This window comes from Gorilla gorilla, chromosome 14 (assembly GCF_029281585.2).
Source record: "Gorilla gorilla gorilla isolate KB3781 chromosome 14, NHGRI_mGorGor1-v2.1_pri, whole genome shotgun sequence".
NCBI classification, from domain to species: domain Eukaryota; kingdom Metazoa; phylum Chordata; class Mammalia; order Primates; family Hominidae; genus Gorilla; species Gorilla gorilla.
The window spans coordinates 103,062,778-103,083,525 of record NC_073238.2 but is presented as its reverse complement, the minus strand read 5'-3'; the positions used below and the strand labels follow the sequence as shown (position 1 = coordinate 103,083,525).

The 20,748-nt window shown below is 33.0% G+C and overlaps 1 long non-coding RNA gene across 1 annotated transcript in view; it reads right to left on the bottom strand.

The window, feature by feature from the left end:
* Positions 1-20,748, bottom strand: part of LOC134757086 (uncharacterized) — a 101,098-nt gene that overhangs the window by 79,275 nt on the left and 1,075 nt on the right. The window lies entirely within an intron of this gene.

Sequence of the window (20,748 nt, the reverse complement as noted above, 5' to 3'; positions counted from 1 at the left end):
TTATATTATATATTATATACATGTGAGGTTATCCACCTGCATATTACAGAAAAATAAGAAGACTTAAATAAGAAAATAATTTATCTCAATTTACTTGTGTATTATAAAGTACTTGTAAATATTTATATAAGTAACTTTATAATATATATAGTTATAAATAATTAGTAACTTTATTATACATATTTATATAATATGCTTACATCATTACCCAAAATGTAGTAACATGGCCACATTCAGTTGCAAATATGGCTAGAAAAGGTTATGTTTTCACTCAATGAATACAATTAGTGCAAATGAGATAAAGGGGGAGATCAGATTGCCCAGTAGGCAACTAAAATTATTTTCCTCACAAATGAATTACAACACATCTCTAAATTTAGAATCTCTTGCTCTTTCTGTTAATCTTCTCTACTTATTGTACTATTATGTTTCTCTCTGTGAATGTGAACTCTATTTATATTTACTTTCACATGCAATAGTTGAGGTAAAGGAAATATCATAGTAAGGAAATCTAATAATAGCACGTGTCTAAAATAGTATATTTATACATTATATGTTATGCATTTAACAATAAATACTATGTGAATCTAATTACATATGGTGTAAGATAAATGTGAAAAATAGGTAAGTAACTTTAAGGGACTGTTTCTTATAATAGATATAAAAATAATTTATTAGAATGAAACATTCTCACATTTCAATTTCTTTATTTACAAGCATTCCTTAATGTTGTTGTTCTAGCCTTATGTCTGGATTGCTTACAAAAGACCCACAAAACATATGAAGGTCAATTCAGGACTTGATGTTATTAAGATCTGCTATACATCAGACTTTAGTTTAATAACCAAAAATGACAATAACATTAACAACCTAATTTAATGGTGATGATAATGATTTTCAAATGCTGCATATGTTTCTCTACTTTACACTTACATTCAATTTGAAGTAAAAAAACATATTTTTCTTTAAGAAGAACATTTAAATGTGTCAGAATTTTTCTTAAGTGGGTATCTTTATACTCCAATATCTTTCAAGAGCAACAGATATTCCTGTGTGTGCAGAGAAATTTCATTCTTCACAGTTTGATATTCCCCCAGAAACTTTTTAAAACACACTCTCCTCCTCTAATCCACTTATAAAAATAATATACTGCTGTTTTCGATACTTTATCCAAAATATATTCTTAGTTTTACCATAGAGGAAAAAAACATATATTTTAGTAAAACTTTAACTTTTCTTATAAAAATTATTTAGGGCACAAAATTTTAATTTTAAGGCTATAAAACACTCACCCAACCTGACATATATTTTCTTTAAAGAAGATTTGTCCTCATCCAGGGGAGAAAACTGATTATTTTAAATTGCTATTTAAGAAAATTTAAAATATTACTATAATTTAACACACATTCAATAATGAGGTTAATATATTTCTTATTTACAGTGTTTGTTTTAAGAGAAGATGGCAGGAAATTTTGCAAGATCCTAAAGTCAATCGTAAATACCCTGCATGATTTGAAAGGTTAATCTTACTTTATATCCATCCAGTACAATGAGAAGTAGAATAGATAGTTTGGAAATGTTAAGGAACTGAAAAGCAGCTCCAAAAAGTCTGCCTTCATCTATTATAAGCAGACTTCTACTCTGGCTATCATAAACTCACTAATACTCTTTTTGTTTGTTTGTTTGTTTGTTTTTTTCTGCAAGCAACAACTACAACCATAAGCCAGGATCAACTGTTTAAAAATCAGTTGATATCTTTAGGAATTGCAAATTATAACACTGAGATATTTCTACACACGTATCAGAATGACTAAAATCCAAAACACTGACAATGCCAAATGCCGACAATGATACGGAGAAACAGAAACTCTTGTTAGTTACTGGGAGAAGTGCAAAACGGTACAGACATGTTAGAAGACATTTTGGTCCTTTCTTACTGTAGTCATCACACTCTTACCACATATTTCAGTAATCATAGTTCTTGGTATTTAAGCAAATGAACTGAAAAATTATATCTACACAAAACCTGTACACAAATATCTATATCAGATTTACGCATAATTGCTAAAACTTGGAAGCAACCAAGATTCCTTTCAGTAAATGAATAAATCAGCATTCTATGACACATCCATCCAATGAAATATTATTCGGTAATAAAAATAAATGATCTCTTATGGAGAATCTAGAAAAAGGTTGATCTCATAGATGTAGAGACTAGAATAGTAGACACTAGAGGTGAGAGAAAGCAGGAGGAAGGGGCAATCGGGAGAGGTTGGTCAAAAGGCACAAAGTTACAGTTAAATGGGAGGAATTTGTTCTATTGCATAGTAAGATGACTGTAGTTAACAATAATGCATTATATATTTCAAAATAGATAGAAGAGAGGATTTTGAATGTTCCTACCACAAAAAAGTGATATGTATGAGGTGGTAAATTTGCTAATTACCCTGAATTGACCATCACATAATGTATACATGTATTGAAACCTCACATTGTACCTCAAAAATATGTACAATTATTATATACAACTTAAACTACAATTTAAGGAAAGGAAGATATGAGCTATCAAACCTCAAAAAAATATGAAGCAACCTTAAATGCACCTTGCTAAATGAAAGAAGTCAACCTGAAAATAGTACACGGTGTATGATTCTAACTATATGACTTTCTAGATAAGGTAAAATTATAGAGACAGAAAAAAAAAGTCAGTAATTGCCACGTGTTTAGAGGGACAAATGGCGGGATGAATAGGTGGGGCACAGGGCATATTCAGGGCAGTGAAATTATTTTGTAAGATACTATAATGGGCCGGGCGCAGTGGTTCATGCCTGTAATCCTAGCACTTTGGGAGGCTGAGGCGGGCAGATCACCTGAGGTCAGGAGTTCAAGATCAACCTGGCCAACATGGTGAAATCCTGTCTCTACTAAAAGTACAAAAATTAGCCAGGCATGGTGGCACATGCCTGTAATCCCAGCTACCCAGGAGGCTGAGGCAGGAGAATCGCTGGAACCTGGGAGACAGGGGCTGCAGTGAGCAGAGATCACGACCGTGCACTCCAGCCTGGGAGACAAAGCGAGACTCTGTCTCAAAAAAAAAGAAAAAAAAAAGGATTATATAATGATGGAGAGATGCCATTATACATTTGTCAATAACCATAGAATATACAATACAAAGAGTAAAACCTAATGCCAAACATGAACTTTAATTAATAATTTATTCGTGTTTGCTCATTAATTGTCATAAATGTACCACACTAATAAAAGATGTTAATAACAGGAGAAAAGGAGAAATTGGGAAACAAAAGTTAAGTTTCAGTTCAAATTTTCTGCAAACTCAACACTTCTAAAAAGTTATCTATTGGTTAAAAACATAAATAAAAGCATCTCAAAAACAGTTTTACACTCTGATAGAATTAGTAGGTAGAATTGCTGTTATGAAGAGAAAAGGAGAACTTAAAACATAAAACGTGGTTTGTAAACCAGTGTCTGGCAAATTCTGTAAATAAATGTGTGTATCAGTCCTTATGTTCTAAAATATTTTGAGTTTTTCTAAGCACTGAATATATTTATTTTATTTTTGCCAAGTTTCCTTAGCTTTGCAATTCACTAAGTTAATAGATGTAAGTTTCCTGAGTGGATCCTATAGCATTTTATGTTGGTGGTCCCTAAGATCAGACAAAAGCCATATCCTTGAAAAATTTTATGTTTTAGAGGAAGTCAAAAGATTAAGCTTAAATATCCCTAAGGAAGTTTACATAACAAGTATCTTTTAAACTTTTTAATATCATCCCAATCCCGTTTTCACCCGGACGAGCACACCAGCACAGAGGTTTTCTTCAATCAGTTATTTTTCAAACACTTATTCACCAAATATACATTATAGTCTCGGTAAGCAGATGTTAACAAGACAAGAAAATTGTCTGAAGCTTACGTGTCAATTGAGGGAGACAAAGTTTACATGGAGACAAAGGAATAAAATAGTAATTTTAGACGTTAAGTGCAATCTAGAAAATAAATATGAGAATGAATGGAAATTATTCTTGATCAGATATTCATGGAAGGTCATATTTGCTTTTGATTAGTTATCTTAATTATTTATCTCTCTGTTGAAATATGTGTTTGTTACCATTATGTTGCCTTTAAGAAATTGTAAGAAGTTGATATAAATTTTGTACCATAAAAATTTCTTAAAGTAGCACATATATTTGGGTAACTTTGGACCAAGTTATATACATTGCACACATGTGGACATAACACATTAACAGAGTTCACAACAAAAAGCTCATTAATGAAAGAAATATTGCTGAAACCTCAATCACTTATATTCAGAGATTATTATTGCTTTTAATCACTTAAATTGAGATATCCCTTTTCATGGTGCCAACATGGATTTCTCTTCTCACTCATAATTCCCCATTTCCTAATCCTAGTCTGCACAAGAAAAATTGGATTCTCTTACCAACGCTTCTCTGGTTCCTTTTCAGCTCAATTTAAGCCCTGTTAAAAGTATTCCAGTTAATCTTCACCCCAGGAAGAGGGGAGAACTGCCCTAAGAAATGTTTGTGTTGTCCAGAATTAGATCGGTTGAACTTGACAGTTTCTCATTGCTTTCATGTATCAGAGGTCCCTCATGGTGTCCCAATAATTTTATTGTTAATCTTTTCTTACAAGGAGCCAGAGTCAAAAATATGCACATGCACACACACACACATACACACACACACACACACACATGTATATATAGTATATGAAATTAGAGATAATATCTGTTCTCAGTGGAAGTATTATTCAATGGGAAAATTCAATGTATTTATAATAGTATACTTGCAAGTAGAAAAACAAACTCCATGATTAAGCAAATGTTTAATTTAAATGATTTAATTTACAGCTGATTAAATTTGTTAGCGTTTTCTCAAATAATGGATCAATTTACTCTAATAGGGAAAATAACTTACCATATAGACCTATTAATGTAATACATTCCACTAACACTAACACTGATGCACTCTGAAGCTGTTTGGATCATTGATGAGAGAAACAAACTAATCCGGGTTCTAGTCTCGGTTTCCCATCAATTAGTTGGGATTCTTGAGTAAATCCGGTTATATCTCTAGAGATCAATTCAAATGGTTTTTACATTCCCTATGTCATAGTTTTGCATGTGTGATGCACATGAGCTATCATGTATTAAACATAAATACTGATAAAATATTTTATTGTACTGATATTTTCAAATATTTTACTGATAAAATATTTTCTATTTATAAATGTAATAATTGTATGATGTAATACATTCTAAAATATTTTTCATCTTAACAATGGGCAAACGTGGCCTCCTTATACATATCTGTTTGTTTTAATTGGCTATGGGATAATTTATATTTTTGACTGATGATAGACAAATTTCAAAAGGTTAGCCATTATTGAATTATAGTTTCACTTTTGTTTAATCAAGGGATGCCAAGTCATGAGAAAAAGTAAATACATATGGAGACCACGTTTCTTATGAAAGTTTTTATTAATATTTAGTTTATTAGAGTTTATGTCTTTGCACATCAGTAAGCAACTTTTTGCTTTCTTCAATGCTTAGTTGGGACTTTTTGATTCACAAGGTTTTATGTGAACAAACCCATGAATATATAACTCATGTTAATAAAACTTCAATATTTGCATATTGAAAGACAATCCAGGCAAACATTCTCACACATACAACAAGAGCTCTTTTCAGTTACATGTCACATGCTAAACTAGAGTTGCTAATATATATGTAAAACTTAAAAGAAAGCAAGAAAATGATTATCTTACTCTTCTGTTGGCATGTAACATATTGCCAGTACTTAGTCTCCTCATGTGCTCCTGTGCTCTTCTCAACCACCTCATTCTGTCTCTGTTTCAGTCTGTCTCTCTATCCCCATGCCCAGTGCCCCCTAGATACACACTTTGTATTTTTCTGTTTTCACGCTCCATAGATAGGAAACCTTAGAGGATATATTCTGTTTCTTGCTTTTTCATGCTCAACATGACACTTCCTTCTTCATGGGGTAAATGAACTCTATTTGATGTGTTTCCATTGATATATAATATTGCATGAATATTTTACCAATTTTGATAAATTAGTCATTCCAGTTATGATGATTCATACTGATTCATCAATCAGTTTGGTATTTGGATTTTTTGAAGTTTTATTATAAAATATCTGCTATTGAACATGGGTAAGTACCCTGTAATTGTCACCTGTTCTGCAGGAGTCTCTCTCTCTGTCTCACACACACACACACACACTCACACACACACGCACACACCCAGACACACATATACACACACACACAGAGGCAATTTAATCTTCCAAGTTCCTTGAAAATATTTTTACCTGTAGTAAGAGATTCCCCTTTCTCAATTTGTTAACCACCCAGTTTGTCTTTTCCAAGGATTGTCAGAATGGTTAGTTTAGATGCTGTTTATTATGGTTTTGTATGTCATTGTTTCCATCACGTATTACACACCCTCTTAAGCGGGAACAGTTACGGGGATGACCAAACACTGGACAGATGAGACTGAGATTCGTCATATGCATTCACAGCCCAGGGAAGAAGGCATCACTTGCCACTCAGGGCCATATGGGTGTGTATTTGAGAAGAGTGAAAAACCAGAAGCTGTGGGAAGCTGACTTTGTGATATCAAGAAGACGAAGTGCACCTTGGACCCAGTGGGGGATGTGATTGGCATGTTTGCCTATTTCTAATGGGTGGTGAGAAACTGAAACTCACTATTCAGTGATAAGCAGTACTTAACTTGGTCCAACTGATAATGAAGGTTGTTTGGCTAGGAGAACAGGAGAGCAGAGTGAGGAGGGGAAGTTGTGATTAGGCCATAGTCCTCCTGATTTTCCCAGCTGTCTAGAAAGCATAAATTGCTAATTTTAGGCCTTACCATATTCATTTACAATTTTCGTATGGTTTTAGATCACTTATTGATTTTCTGTGCATTGCTGGTTTTTGACTCTTTCTACTTATCCTTACTGTTATTTAATATTTTGCTTTTTGATTAACAGATATATTTTATATATTCTGGATACTCTTCCCTTATCATTGCAAATTTTCTTTCCTAGTGTTTGATGAGTCTTTTCTCTTTCATTTTATATATTTTGATATACAAACATCTTAGTTTAAATATAGTCAAAGGTATATTTTAACATTATTAGTAAATTTGGTGCCATGTTTACTATATCCTTAAACTCCTAATACTAATCTGTATTGCATCTTAAAATATATAATTTTGACTTTTACTTTTTTTTTAATCCACATGGAGTGAATGCTGTAGAGTAAGTATTCAATTTGGTTGTTTCTTTATTCCCTTGAATATACACAATTGTCCTGAGAATATTTAATATATAGGGCATGCATTTCTCAGTCATTTATAGTGCCATCTCTACAGTAAAACAAATGTGCATATGTATATCTCCAATTTGAGATCATTTTGGTTTTTCAGTGGTTTTACATTGTCCTATTCCTGTGCCAATGCAACACAATATTAGTTAATATATTCATATTATAAATCTCATGTTTTCCACTTTTATTTATATTTTTATGGATACATAAGAGTTATATGTTTGTATAAAGTACACGTGACATTTTGATACAAGTATATAGTGTGTAATTATCAAATCAGGGTAATTGGGATATCCAACACCTCAAATATTTATCGTCTAATTCTGCTTCCCTAGTTATTGTGAAATATACAATAAATTATTGTTAACTATAGTTGCCCAGTTGTGTTACTGAACACAAGATCTTAATCCTTCTATCTGTATTTTTGTACCCATTAACTATCTTCTCTTTATCCCTCCCTTCCCACTACTCTTCCCAGCCTCCGTCAACCATCATTCTACTCTCTATCTCTATGAAGTCTTTTTCTTTTTACTTCCCACATATGACTGAGAACGTGTAATATTATTCCCTCTATGCCTGGGTTATTTCATTTAATATGACATCCTCCAGTTCTGTGTTGTTGCAAATTACAGGATTTCATTATTTTTATGGTTGAATAATAATATTCATATATATATATGTGAATTTTCTTTATCCATTTATCCATTAATGGACACTTAGGTAGATTCCATTAACAGCTATTTTGAACAGTTCTGCGACAAACATGGGCGTGCAGATATCTCTTCAATATACTGATTTTCTTTCTTTGGATATATACACAGTAATGAGATTGTGGATCATATTTTAGTTTTATTTTTAGGTTTTTAAGAAACTTTCATACTGTTCTCCATAGTAGCAGTACCAATTTACCTTCCCATCAACAGTTTATGAGGGTTCTTCTTTCTCCACATACTCACCAGCATCCGTTGTTGTCTATCTTTTTGATAAAAGCCACTTTAACTGGGGTGAGATATCTCATTGTAGTTTTGATTTGCATTTTTTTTCTGATGATTAGTGGTGTTGGGCATTTTTAATATACTTGGCCATTTATATTTTATTTTGAGAAATGTCTATTCAGATCTTTTGCTCATTTTTTAATCACTTTTTTCCTATTGAGTTGTTTGAGCATCTTATATATTCCTGTTATTAATCCCTTGTCAGATGATGAGTTTGAAAATATATTCTCCCATTCTGTGGGTTGTCTTTTCACTTTTTCCAGATCTTAGAAGGAAGGTTTTCAGTTTTTGCTGTTCAGTGTGATACTACCTGTGGGTTTGTCACATACGGCTTTTATTGTGTTTAGGTATGTTCCTTTTATACCCAGTTTTTAAAAGAGTTTTTATCATGAAGGGATATTAAATTTAAAAAGAATTTTAATTTTAATTAAATAAATTTTAATTAAAAATTTGAAAAAGTATTTTATCAAATACTTTTATGACATCTACTGAAATAATCATATGGTTTGTGTCCTCCATTCTGTTAATGTCATGCATCATATTTACGGTTGGCATATGCTGAAACATCTTTTCAGGCCTGGGATACTCCCCTTTGATCATGATGAATGACATTGTTAATGTGTTGTTGAATGTAGTTGCTTATATTATGTTGAGGATTTCTGCGTCTATGTTCGTTAGGGACATTGGCCTGCAGTTTCACTTTTTTGGTTATGTCTTTGTCTAGTTTTAGTACCAGGGTAATTAGTAGCCTTGTAGAATTAGTTTGAAAGTTTTCCCTGCTCCTGGATTTTTTGAATAGTTTGAATAAGATTGATCAGTTAGTTGTTCTTTAAATGTTTGCTATAATTCAGCAGTGAAGACATCAGACCCTGGGCTTTTCTTTGATGGAAGAATTTTTATTACTGCTTTTATCTCATTACTTGTTATTGGTACACTCAGGTTTTGGATTTCCTCATGGCTTAATCTTGGTAGGTTGTATGTATTTAAGAATTCAACTATTTATTTAGGGTTTTCTAATTTATTGGCTTACAATTGCTCATAATAGTCTCTAATAATCCTTTGCATTCTATGGCAGCAGCTATGATATCTCCTTTTTCGACTCTGATTTTGTTTGGGTCTTTCCCTTTTCTTCCTTGTCTGGCTAAATGTAAATTTCATTTATCTTTTCAGAAAAACTTTGGTTTGGTTTATCTATTTTTCATCTCAATAGTGTATATTTCTGCTCTGACAGTCATTCTTTTCTTCTACTAATTTGCTCTTTTCTAGTTTTTTATGATACATCATTAAGTTATTTGAAGCTTTTTTCTTTTTTGATGTAGGAATTTATTGCTATAAACTTCCCTTTAATACCAGTTTTGGTGTACTCCATAGATTTTTGTACATTGTATTTTGATTTTCATTTGTTTTAATATTAAAAATAGATTTCTTCCTAATTTCTTATTGACCCACAGTCATTTAGGAGCATATTGTTTATGTTCCTTGTGCTTTCATAGTTTCCAACATTCCTCTCATTATTATTAGTTTTATTCCATTGTGGTCCAAAAACTTACCTGATATGATTTCAATATTTTTGAATTTTTTTACACTTGTTTGCAGCCTAACATATGGCTTATCCTTAAGAATGTTCCATGTGTGAGGAGAAAAATATGTATTCATCAGCTTTTGGATAAAATGTTCTATAAATGTCTATTAGGTTCATTTGGTTTATAGTACAGATTAAGTCTGATGTCTATTTGTTGATTTGCTATCTAGGTAATATGTCAAATGCAAGTGGATTTAAAAGTCTCAAACTCTGTTGTATTGGGGTCTCTCTCTCTCCTTATCTCCAATATTTGTTTTACATATTTATATGACTTAGCACTGGCTGCACATATATTTAAAAGTTTTATATCCTCTTGCCAAATTCAGCCCTTTATGATTATATAAGGATGTTCTTTGCCCCTTTTTATAGTTTTTGTCCTAAAATCTATTTTTTTCTGATAAAAATATATCTACTCTTGCTTTTTTTGTTTGCATTTGCATGTAACATCTTTTTCTATCCCTTCATTTTCAGTTTACGCATGTCTCTATAGGTTAAAGGATTTTCCCGTATGGAGAATATAGTTAGGTCTTTTTTTTTATTAATTCACACATTCTATGTATTTTGATTGGATTATATTTTCATTTCCGTGCAATGTTATTTTTGATAGGTAAGGACTTACTGCTGTGATTTTGTTGTTTTCTTATTGTTTTATTGGTACTCTCTTCTGTCCCCCCCGCCTTTTTTTTTTTTTTTTTTTTTGTCTTCTTTGTGTAAATGTGATTTTACCTGGCAATATGTTTTAACTTCTGGCTTTATTTTTTGGTATTTATTATGGGATTTTGCTTTGTGTTTACCATGATGCTTAAAACAACATCTTGTAACCAATTATTTTAAACTGCTAACAACTTAAATCTAATCATAAAGAAAAGAAAAACCAAAAAAAAAAAAAGCAAGCAAAAAGAACATTTAAAAAAACCTCTTCACTTTAACTCCATCCCTCTCCTTTTTTGCTTTTTCTGTTCACTATTTATCTTTTTGAAATTGTTGTAGTTACTCCTCTGTGTAGGCTTATCTTTTAGTCTTTATACTAAAGATATAAGTGGTTTACCCACTGCAATGATGATGCTAGGGTATTGTCTTTGTCCATATACTTACTTTTACCAGTGAGTTTTATTCATTCATATAATTTCTTATTACTCTTTAACATCCTTGTCTTTCATACTGAAGAACTCCTTTTAGCATTTCTTTGTAAGATAGTTCTGGTGGTGATAAATTCTCTCACCTTTTGTTTGTCTGGTATAGTCTTTATTTCTCATTCATGTTTGAAGGATAATTTTGCTGGACATAATATTTTAGGTTGAAAGGGTGTGTGTGTGTGTGTGTGCGTGTGTACCTTAAATATGTCATCCCACTCCCTCCTTGCAAGTAAAGTTTCTGCTAAGTCTGCTGCCAGACGTATTAGAGCTTCTGTATATGCTGTTTGCCTCTTTTCTTTTGCTGCTTTTGAGAATCTTCTTTTATCTTTGACCTTTGAGAATTTATTATATACGCTGAGATAGTCTTATTTGGGTTGAATCATTCTGAGGTTCTCTAACCTTCTTGTACCTGTCTATTCACATCTTTCCCTATTTTTGTAAAGTTCTATGTTATTATTTATTTGAATATGTTTTCTACCCCAATCTTTCTCTCTCTCCATCCTTCTTAATCCCAGTAACTCTTAGATTTGTTGTATATATACATATACAATGGACTGCCTTCCGGTTCAGAGTGAGTCTAGGAACATAGTCCAGGAATAAAATCCTGGAATCATGGGGTTTAGGAATTTTCTTCGTGCTTTATTTTACTGTGCCTGAGCTGGTACCCAAGTTGTGAAACAAAGTCTTCTGTATTCTTCTCTCCCCTGAGTGGGAAATGTCATTCCCTGAGCTACTCTGCCAGGAGTTGGGGGGAAGGTGGTGCAAACATTCCCATGGCCACTGCAGTTGGTGTCACACTGGGTTACATCCAAAGTCCACTGCCTCTAAGACCAGGGCAACTGCATGGCTTGCCCAAGAATTGCAGTCCTGTGGCTCAACTGCCATACAAATTAATTCAGGCCCGCATCATTTAAGTCAGTCAATAGTGAAGCTGGCCAGCATTTAGTTTCCTTCCACTGGAGCAGAGGATTCTCCTCTAGTCCAGGGCTGGTCTATATGCCCCCTCCAGGGGCACCAGCTGTATTATTATTCCACTGTGACAGAGAGGCACTGAGTTCCAGTGCAAAGTTCCACACTCACTGTGCTCTCCTTCCCCTAGGCACACAGCTTCTCACTCCACACTTATACTGGCTGGAGGAGAGGTGGTGCAGGCAATGTAAGCCTGTCTTTTCTACCCTCTCCAATGACTCTCTACTTGTTATTATGTTAAAAGTAGGTTCTATGATCACTGACCTGAACTTTTTGTCCTTATGAAGGTGCTTTCTTGTGTAGATAGTTTTTAGTTCAATTTGATGCTCCTACAGGAAGATGAATGCTAGAAGGTTCTACTAGGCCATCTGGTTCTGCCTCTTTCTCCCAAATCTGAGTATTTTTAAGGCAAATATTTTTATTTTATGCCTTTTTAAAAATTTTTATTTGTCTTCTTGGGTATTCTTGGCCCTTTGCTCTTTCTTATATATTAGTATGAGCTTGTCAAGTTTCTTGTAGCCTCTTTTAGAATTTTGATTACATCTTTTTTAAAAATACATTTTACTATAAATTGGCAATTTATAATTGTATAAATTTATAGGGTACAAAGTAATATTATAATTTGAGTACAACGAGCAATAATTAAATCAGCTAGTTCACATATCCATTACCTCAAATAGGTAACAATGTTGTAGTGAGAAGAGTTAATATTTACTCTCTTAGCAATTTTGAAATATATAGTACTCTATTATTAACTACTTTCACCATACTGTGAAATAGAACTCAAAAAAAGGAAAAAAACCACATCTTTCTCTTAATTGAAACTGTGTACCCTTTGACCATCATCTCCCCATTTCCTCAACCTTTCAGTGTATGTAATCAACATTCTACTTCCTCAGAAGTATGTAAGCTATTTTATTCTAAACACTCTTTGCCCTCTGATAGCATGTTTTTATTTTATCCACAAGAAGAAGCTAAAAGAGTGAGACCAAGAAAAACACATGGAGTTCCATAATCACTGGTGTCATCAAAATATACAGGAGTTTCACAGGCTAATTAATTTGCTCTCAAAGTCTTCTCTGTCCTACTGACATTTATGTTTTGTTTTACTTTTCCCTTTATGCACTCCTTCTATCATAAAAAATAATAAATCTATTCTCTCTACTTGCTAAGAGAAACTAATTTTTAACAGTAAAACTATGTCAATTTTAAAAATTATTTTAATTATAATGCCTGAACATTCATTTATAAAAGGAATTTTTTTCTGAACTGAGTATAAGTATGATTGAGTAGACATATTGTAATCAACCTTGGTACACTTGTATTATCGTGGCTGGATGGAAAACTTCTAAGAGTGGAGGTGACAGGTCAAGAATATGCCAATTTTAAATTCTGGTACATATTATCAAATAGTCCTGTCTAATGACTGTACAAGTATAAACCTCTATCAAAAGTTTACAAGGGTGACTAATTTGTTATGCCCTTATAATCATTGTGTATTTCAGTTATTTAAATTACTATATAGTTCATATAATAGAGATGACTGTTTTCTGTTTAGTATTTTAATAATTATTTAATTATCCATTGTTTTAGAGCTGTATAATTAACTATATTTCAATGTCAAAACATTACATATTAATATATACTAATACTTAGGAAGAGTCACAGTGTGTCTGTGAGTGAAAAAGGAAGTTGAAAGCAGTGTGTATAATAAAATGCCAATTTGTAAAATATGTTAAAGTTTGTGTATAAGTATATCTGGATGTTTATAAGTGCACTAATATGCACACATATAAAGATCTATCTATATATATACAGAAAACTTTGAGAGGTACCACTGGTGTTAATAACAATGGTAATTTTAAGAAGAATACTTAGACTTTTTAAAATTTATTGTAATAACATTCTCTAATAGTCACTGGCTTCTCAAGATGAAGCTAATACAGAATCTATGACTCTTTCCTTCTTATGATGTTACAAGTAGGTACTATGATTGCTAACCTTCATATGAAGGTGATGTCTTTTGTAGATGGTTGTTCAATTTGGTGTTCTTAAAGGGGAATGATTGCTAAAAGGTTCAACTCAGCCATCTGGCTGTGTCTGTCTCCAAAATCTCAATATTTTTAAGGCCAATATTCATACCTGTGAAATCTGAGCTTGCTCTCTGAAAATACAATATGACATAGTACCCACTGATAGGAAAGCGTTGATGCGTTTTCACTAGACCTTAATTCATCACTAGCATAAATCTAGACAATGTAAACAAAATCTGTTTTAATAGCTGTTGAGCTCTGTTAATCTATAATGTAAAAATATATGAATATAATATTACCTATGTAACCTATTACATTTATTCATTAACTTGGATGCCAAAATTTTTAAATTTAAAATTTCAAAGATTATATTTCTAATTAATATATATTAATTTATGCTGCATAGTTCAGTTATTTATCTTGGAGATAAAATAAAATTACATTCCACACTTGTAAAATTCACATTCCATATATCAACATTAATATGCTGGGCATGAAGAAATATGAGAGACTTTGTTCACTGCAATAACTACTTACTCTTGACACTGCACTCATGTACATGTATACGTTCATATATATATCTCAAGAAATGTGTTAAATCCAGTGTTTACATAACTGATGGCAATATAAGTATTTATTTAATGATACTGATGAAAACAGTAAATTGAGGACAGGCTTTCTGAAAAACAAGTCTATGTTCTTGTTCTGATAAACAAGAAAATGTTTTATGCAAATATGTTAACTCATGAATAAGTTTACAGCAGCATTACTCTTTTTATGTTTGCATGTATTATTAACTTATTTTAAAGCTAACAGGCCAGTCCTATAATTTAATATACTACAAATTGGATGTTTATTTAAATTGTTTAAGTTAGTTTAAGTGGCACTTTTATTTCTTTTTTAAGATGGATTTACAGAAGAGTTGGATGTATGATAAATATTCTTAACCTTTGGATATTAATATTCAGGTTTATCCTGAACAATCGAACAGAACAACTGGACTTTTCACTAAGTGGTTAAAAATAACTGAGTTAACAGAAATATTTTTAGTTGCCATTTTAGTACTTATTTGATTTTTCTCTTAAAATAAATAAGCTCAAATTCACCTTTATTTAATCTTTGCACCCAATAGTTATTCTCTTCTATCAGACTTTTTTGACAAATAGTGGATATCTTTTTAGTCATAATAAGATCTGATGAACAGAGATCAGAACAATGACACTTTTAACAAGTGCACTTCTGATTTCTCATTTAATGAAAGATATCACTTTAGTAATTTACTATCACTAGAATTTTGCCACATATGAATACAACTATTATATTTTTAAATTATTTTTAAGTTTGTAAAAAGGCATTTATGGCCTTAGCATCAGACAAATCCTGATATTTGATGATATAACTAGAAAGTGACTTATATAGAAATTATAAAGATATTTTGGTATCTTTGCTGGAAATTTTAATGGCCCTTCCATTATCACGAATGTAAGATAGATAACATCAAGTAAATATTAGTAAGTCTTATTAGCATTGATGATATTTATGCATGGGAATTAAAGAGAAGACTAGACTTCCTTAATTTTGAACATTAAAATAATGTGAGTATTTTAATTGAGAATAAATATTTCCAAAAATGTCTAAAATTAAAGCATGGAATATTAGGGCTTCAGGTAATTTTCCCTTAATTTATGTTGTAGCATGACGTATTTTTCTTATTCTAAATTTCTGACCACTACCATAGAAATCATTTATTCTGCTAACAATGGAATGTGCCAAGTGCTTCCTATTTAAGACACCAATGCTATACAACACAAGTTGGCTTAATGCCTACTTGTTTTTCAAGGTCTAGTGCTAACGTTATTGCTTTCCTGAAGCTTTTCCAAAATCCATTATTTCCAGACAAAACTAGTTATTAGCAAAACCTGAGGTGTTAAATATGATATTCACAACTTTAAATTAATATAGAATAAAATACTATGGATATAGTTCATAAGCTAAGAAATTATTATATGAAAACATTTCTGTATGTGTAAAGTTGAAGTGTGTATCACATGAGGTGCCTTGATTAATATGTTAAGATTTTTAAGAAATTTGTATTGCTTTTTATTTAAAATAAATTACTGTATTTAAAATAAAATAAAATTTCTTCAGCATTAGTAGCCATTAGACATCTTTTAGCTCAAGAGTCAGACTCTCATTCATTCAGTACAGAGTAGAATTGGTAAATGATACTCTCAGAAAAATACTAGATTTAGATATCAGACATTAGAATTAGGGAAAGGACTGTTACAGTACTATGGTGAAAAAATGTAACAGAGGAGAAAAAATGAAAATCATTTCTCCCTTTAGAATATAAAATTTTAGGATGTAATCCCTTTTTTGGATAAGAAAAACACAACTTAGTCATATGTTTTCCTATGGGAAGAGACAAGCTCTCACAAAGACAGAAAATTTTCTCCGCCAAAATGAAAAAAAAAGGAATATCTTGCCAATTTTTTCTTTTTCTTTTTTCTTCTTGATTAAGCCTTTTTATATCACAGGGGAGAGAAAATTGATTAGAAGTATTTAAATGTTTCATTTGGATGACATTATTTTTTAGTTTCCTACTTGATACAAGATTTATTCAAAGATTGATTTGTAATAATATACTAATTATCTCAATTATCTCATTTCCTTTCTCAATTATCTCAATTTTAAATATTCTTAAATAAATTATGTAATCTACACAACAGTTTTCTTGTCAAAATTTCTGTTTGTCAAAAATTCTCATATAGTGTTCAGGCGTTTTGTTACTATTCAACATATTAATTTAAATTAGCTTTTTTATTTGCCTTTGCTTTTCCAACATTTGCTGGTTGCCCTTCCAAAACAATGTCTTTTTGGCAGCCTCTCTCAGGAAAGGTTTGATTAACTTATGAATGGGCATCACGCCACGTAAACAGATGAGGTAGAGTAGGTAGAGTATAAACAGAATATATCTGTCAGTGTAGCCATTGTGCTGGTATAATCCATGATTTCATTCTAAGTAACTGTATTAATGTACATATTAAGCCATAGTCACCTAGAGCATAAACTCTTTAATGATGAACAGGGACTTTTAGAAGCTGCTAAAAAAATTTTTATGCCAGTAGGATAATGTGCTATGTATTAAGGCAGCTTAATAAATTATACAAGCTAAAAAAATTTGCACTCTACCAGTCCATTGGTAGAGTGGTGATGACAGCCTAAAGGCAGTCGAAATTCCCATGCATTGTTTTATCTCTTCTTTAATCAAGTATTAAGGTCTGCTAATGTTCAAGCAGTGTGATATACACTTATAAAAATATGTTATCTCATTTACGAGGCACAAAATTCAACTGAGTAAATATTCCTATTTTTAGCATATGAGGAACACGGGCAGAGAGATTGTTCTGCCTCTTTCTCTCTTGGTCATTGCAACGATTTTTGTATCTTTCTCATTGTAAGTAAGAGTTTATCTTAGCTCTTTGTAAATCTGAAAATCAGCTGCTAATGTAGAGTTTGGATTTCTTTTTTACCTTTTTTTTTTTTTTTTTGCGACAGAGTGTTGCTCTGTCGCCTGGGCTGGAGTGCAGCGGTGTGGTCTCCGCTCACTGCAACCTCTGCCTCCCGCCTTCATGCCATTCTCCTGCCTCAGCCTCCGGAGTAGCTGGGACTACAGGCGCCCGCCACCATGCCCGGCTAATTTTTTTTGTATTTTTAGTAGAGACGGGGTTTCACTGTGTTAGGATGGTCTCGATCGCCTGACATCGTGATCCACTCGCCTCGGCCTCCCAAGGATTTATTTAAGAATCTTAATATGTGAATGAGTGTAGATAAACCATCTTTGGGTGCTGCTGAAATTGCAAGATAAAATTCCCCACAACTAAGACTGTGGTTTCATTGAAAGTTGAGCGAAATGTCCTAAGTAAAAACAAGTACTTTCGGTAGGAACATGTTCACCTCTGAGACAGATGATAAGCTGTAAGTACTCAGGGTGGTCGATAAGTAGATGTTTAGGTTCCTATTTCTCATTCAGGGCAGAATCCTTGGCCAATTTTCATTTGACACCCAGATTATGTAAATCAAGACCAGAGTAAGACAACTCTCCCTATTCCCTTCCCAGTTACTGAAAGTGAATAAAATTATTGGAAACAGATTTCAATGTGCAAATCTTTACTCTCACAATATTCTGCAGCCATTTCTCTTCATGCTCATTATTGAATCCCATACATTAAAAAAAAAAAATAGTTTAGGCTGGGCGCGGTGGCTCACATTTGTAATCCCAGCACTTTGGGAGGCTGAGGCGGGCGGCGGATCACCTGAGGTCAGGAGTTCAAGACCAGCCTGACCAACATGGAGAAACCCCGTCTCTACTAAAAATACAAAACAAATTAGCCAGGCGTGGTGGCGCATGCCTGTAATCCCAGCTACTCGGGATGTTGAGGCAGGCGAATCGCTTGAACCTGGGAGGCGGAAGTTGTGGTGAGCTGAGATCACGCCATTGCACTCCAGCCTCGGCAACAAGAGTGAAACTCCGTCTCAAAAAAAAAAAAAATTGTATTAAACCAATGTCTGACTTCCTCTTTTTTAAATGCCATGTTTAATGGACACAAAAAGAGAGAAAAAAAGTCAATGAAATAAAAGGAGATGGAATTTAAACCTACCCCATTCTACGTAATGAAAAGTTCCTGAGATGGAAAACTCAGAAAGGTGAGATACTAGAGTTATAAAGTGAGACATTAAAAGTACTCCAAAACATTAAAGCATCAATCTATTTTTAGACTAAATACAAGGAGGTCTATAGTGCCCTATCCCCACCAAGTGCTTAATAAGAGGCGCAAGTCTGGACAGAATAAGGAGTAGTATTTACATGAGAAATAAAGCCACATAGCAATGTGCAGGTGGGACAGAAAATATGGTGAGTGCACCCTGAATGCTAGCTGTATGAAGTGGCAAACAAAAATTTGTTCCTAGGTGGTGGTACTTGTACTACTCTGTTTGTTCTCTCTCTAGCTTCCTTCCTTCCTTCCTTTTTCCCTCATTCCTTCCTTCTTTCCTTCCTTCCTGCCCTCATTCTTTCCTTCCTTCCTCCCTCCTTCCTTCCCTTCCTTCCTGCCCTCATTCCTTCCTTCCTCCCTCCTTCTCTTTTTTCCCTTCCTTCCCTCATTCATTCATTCCTTCCTCCTTCTTCCCTCCTTCCTTCCTTCTTTCCTTCCTTTTTCCCCTTCCTTCCTTCTTCCCTCCCTCCCTGCCTCCCTCCTTCCCTTTTTTCCCTTCCTTCCTTCATTCATTCCTTCTTTCTTCCCTCCCTTTTTCCCTCATTCCTTCCTTCTCTCCTTCTTTCCTCCCTCCCTTTTCCCCTTCCTTCCTTCTTTCCTTCCTTCCTCCCTCCCCTTCCTTCCTCCATCCCTCCCTCCTTTTCCCTCATTCCTTCCTTTTCCTTCCTTCCCTCCCTCATTCCTTCCTTCTTTCCTTCCTTCCCCTTTTCCCTTCCTTCCTTTTTTCCTTCCTTCCTCCTCCCTCCCTTTTTCCCTCATTCCTTCCTTCCTTCCTCCCTTTTTCCCCTTCCTTCTTTTTCTTTCTTTCCTTCCTTCCTATCTCCCTTTTTCCCCTTCCTTCTTTTTCTTTCTTTCCTTCCTTCCTTCCTCCTCTCTCCCTCCTTCCTTCATTTCTTCCTTCCTTCCTTTTCTTCCTTTCAATAATAATAGCTAATTAATCTTCAATTTTCTCCCCCATTCAGTGTCTTCCAGTTACTATAAAATCTAGATCCTCTCAAAAGGTGAGGACTCCCAAATCTTAGTTGAGGAAAAACAAAATAATTTCTTCATAGAGATTAAAAGGGATTAGTTGCTGATGCTAGAATAGGTACTAGTGACTTCAATCCTAATTTTGCCTTACTCGTTTCTGTAAAAAGCCAAAAACGTATTTAACATAAACTGATTTGAGTTACACATAAATGGTGTGTAAATGACATTTGAATAAGGATGTATTAGGTGGCAGTAACTTGAGTTCTCTAAAGAAAAATATTAAGAGAAGTCTTCATTATCTTGTAATAAAAATCATTTTAATATAAAATATTTAAAAAAATCTAATTTGGTATTTGACATATTATCATTGGCCAGTATTTGCTGAAAGCCATTACAGTACACCCGTGAGCATCCCACTATAGAAGCTATTATGTCACCTTAAGTCATATTTCATCCAGACCTTAAGTTTATACTGTAACTGCTAAACACATGTTTATTGCTTCACAAATATCAGAAAATAGTTTGTTCTCAAATAAGCTGATTAGTAATTAACAAAGTAAATTTGTGAGTATTCCACTCTTGTTTCGGTAATATATTTTAGAAAATTTGGCTAATCAACATTTTGGTACTTCAGCAAATGTAACATCAGTTAATGAACTTGGCTATAAGGACTTTATATGTAACAAATGAACAACTTATTAATTGAAGAATTATTTTCTGGGGAAGAAGGAAGGAGTTTATCTTCTTCATGGTAATATAAATTAATTATATATTTTAAACAACAAATCAATATAGTGCACAGTATCAGAAAATATGTTGTTACACTATGTGTTCTTATCCTGCCATATGCCAGAAAACCTAAATATAAGCAAGATGTCATATATTTAAATTATATTCTAAC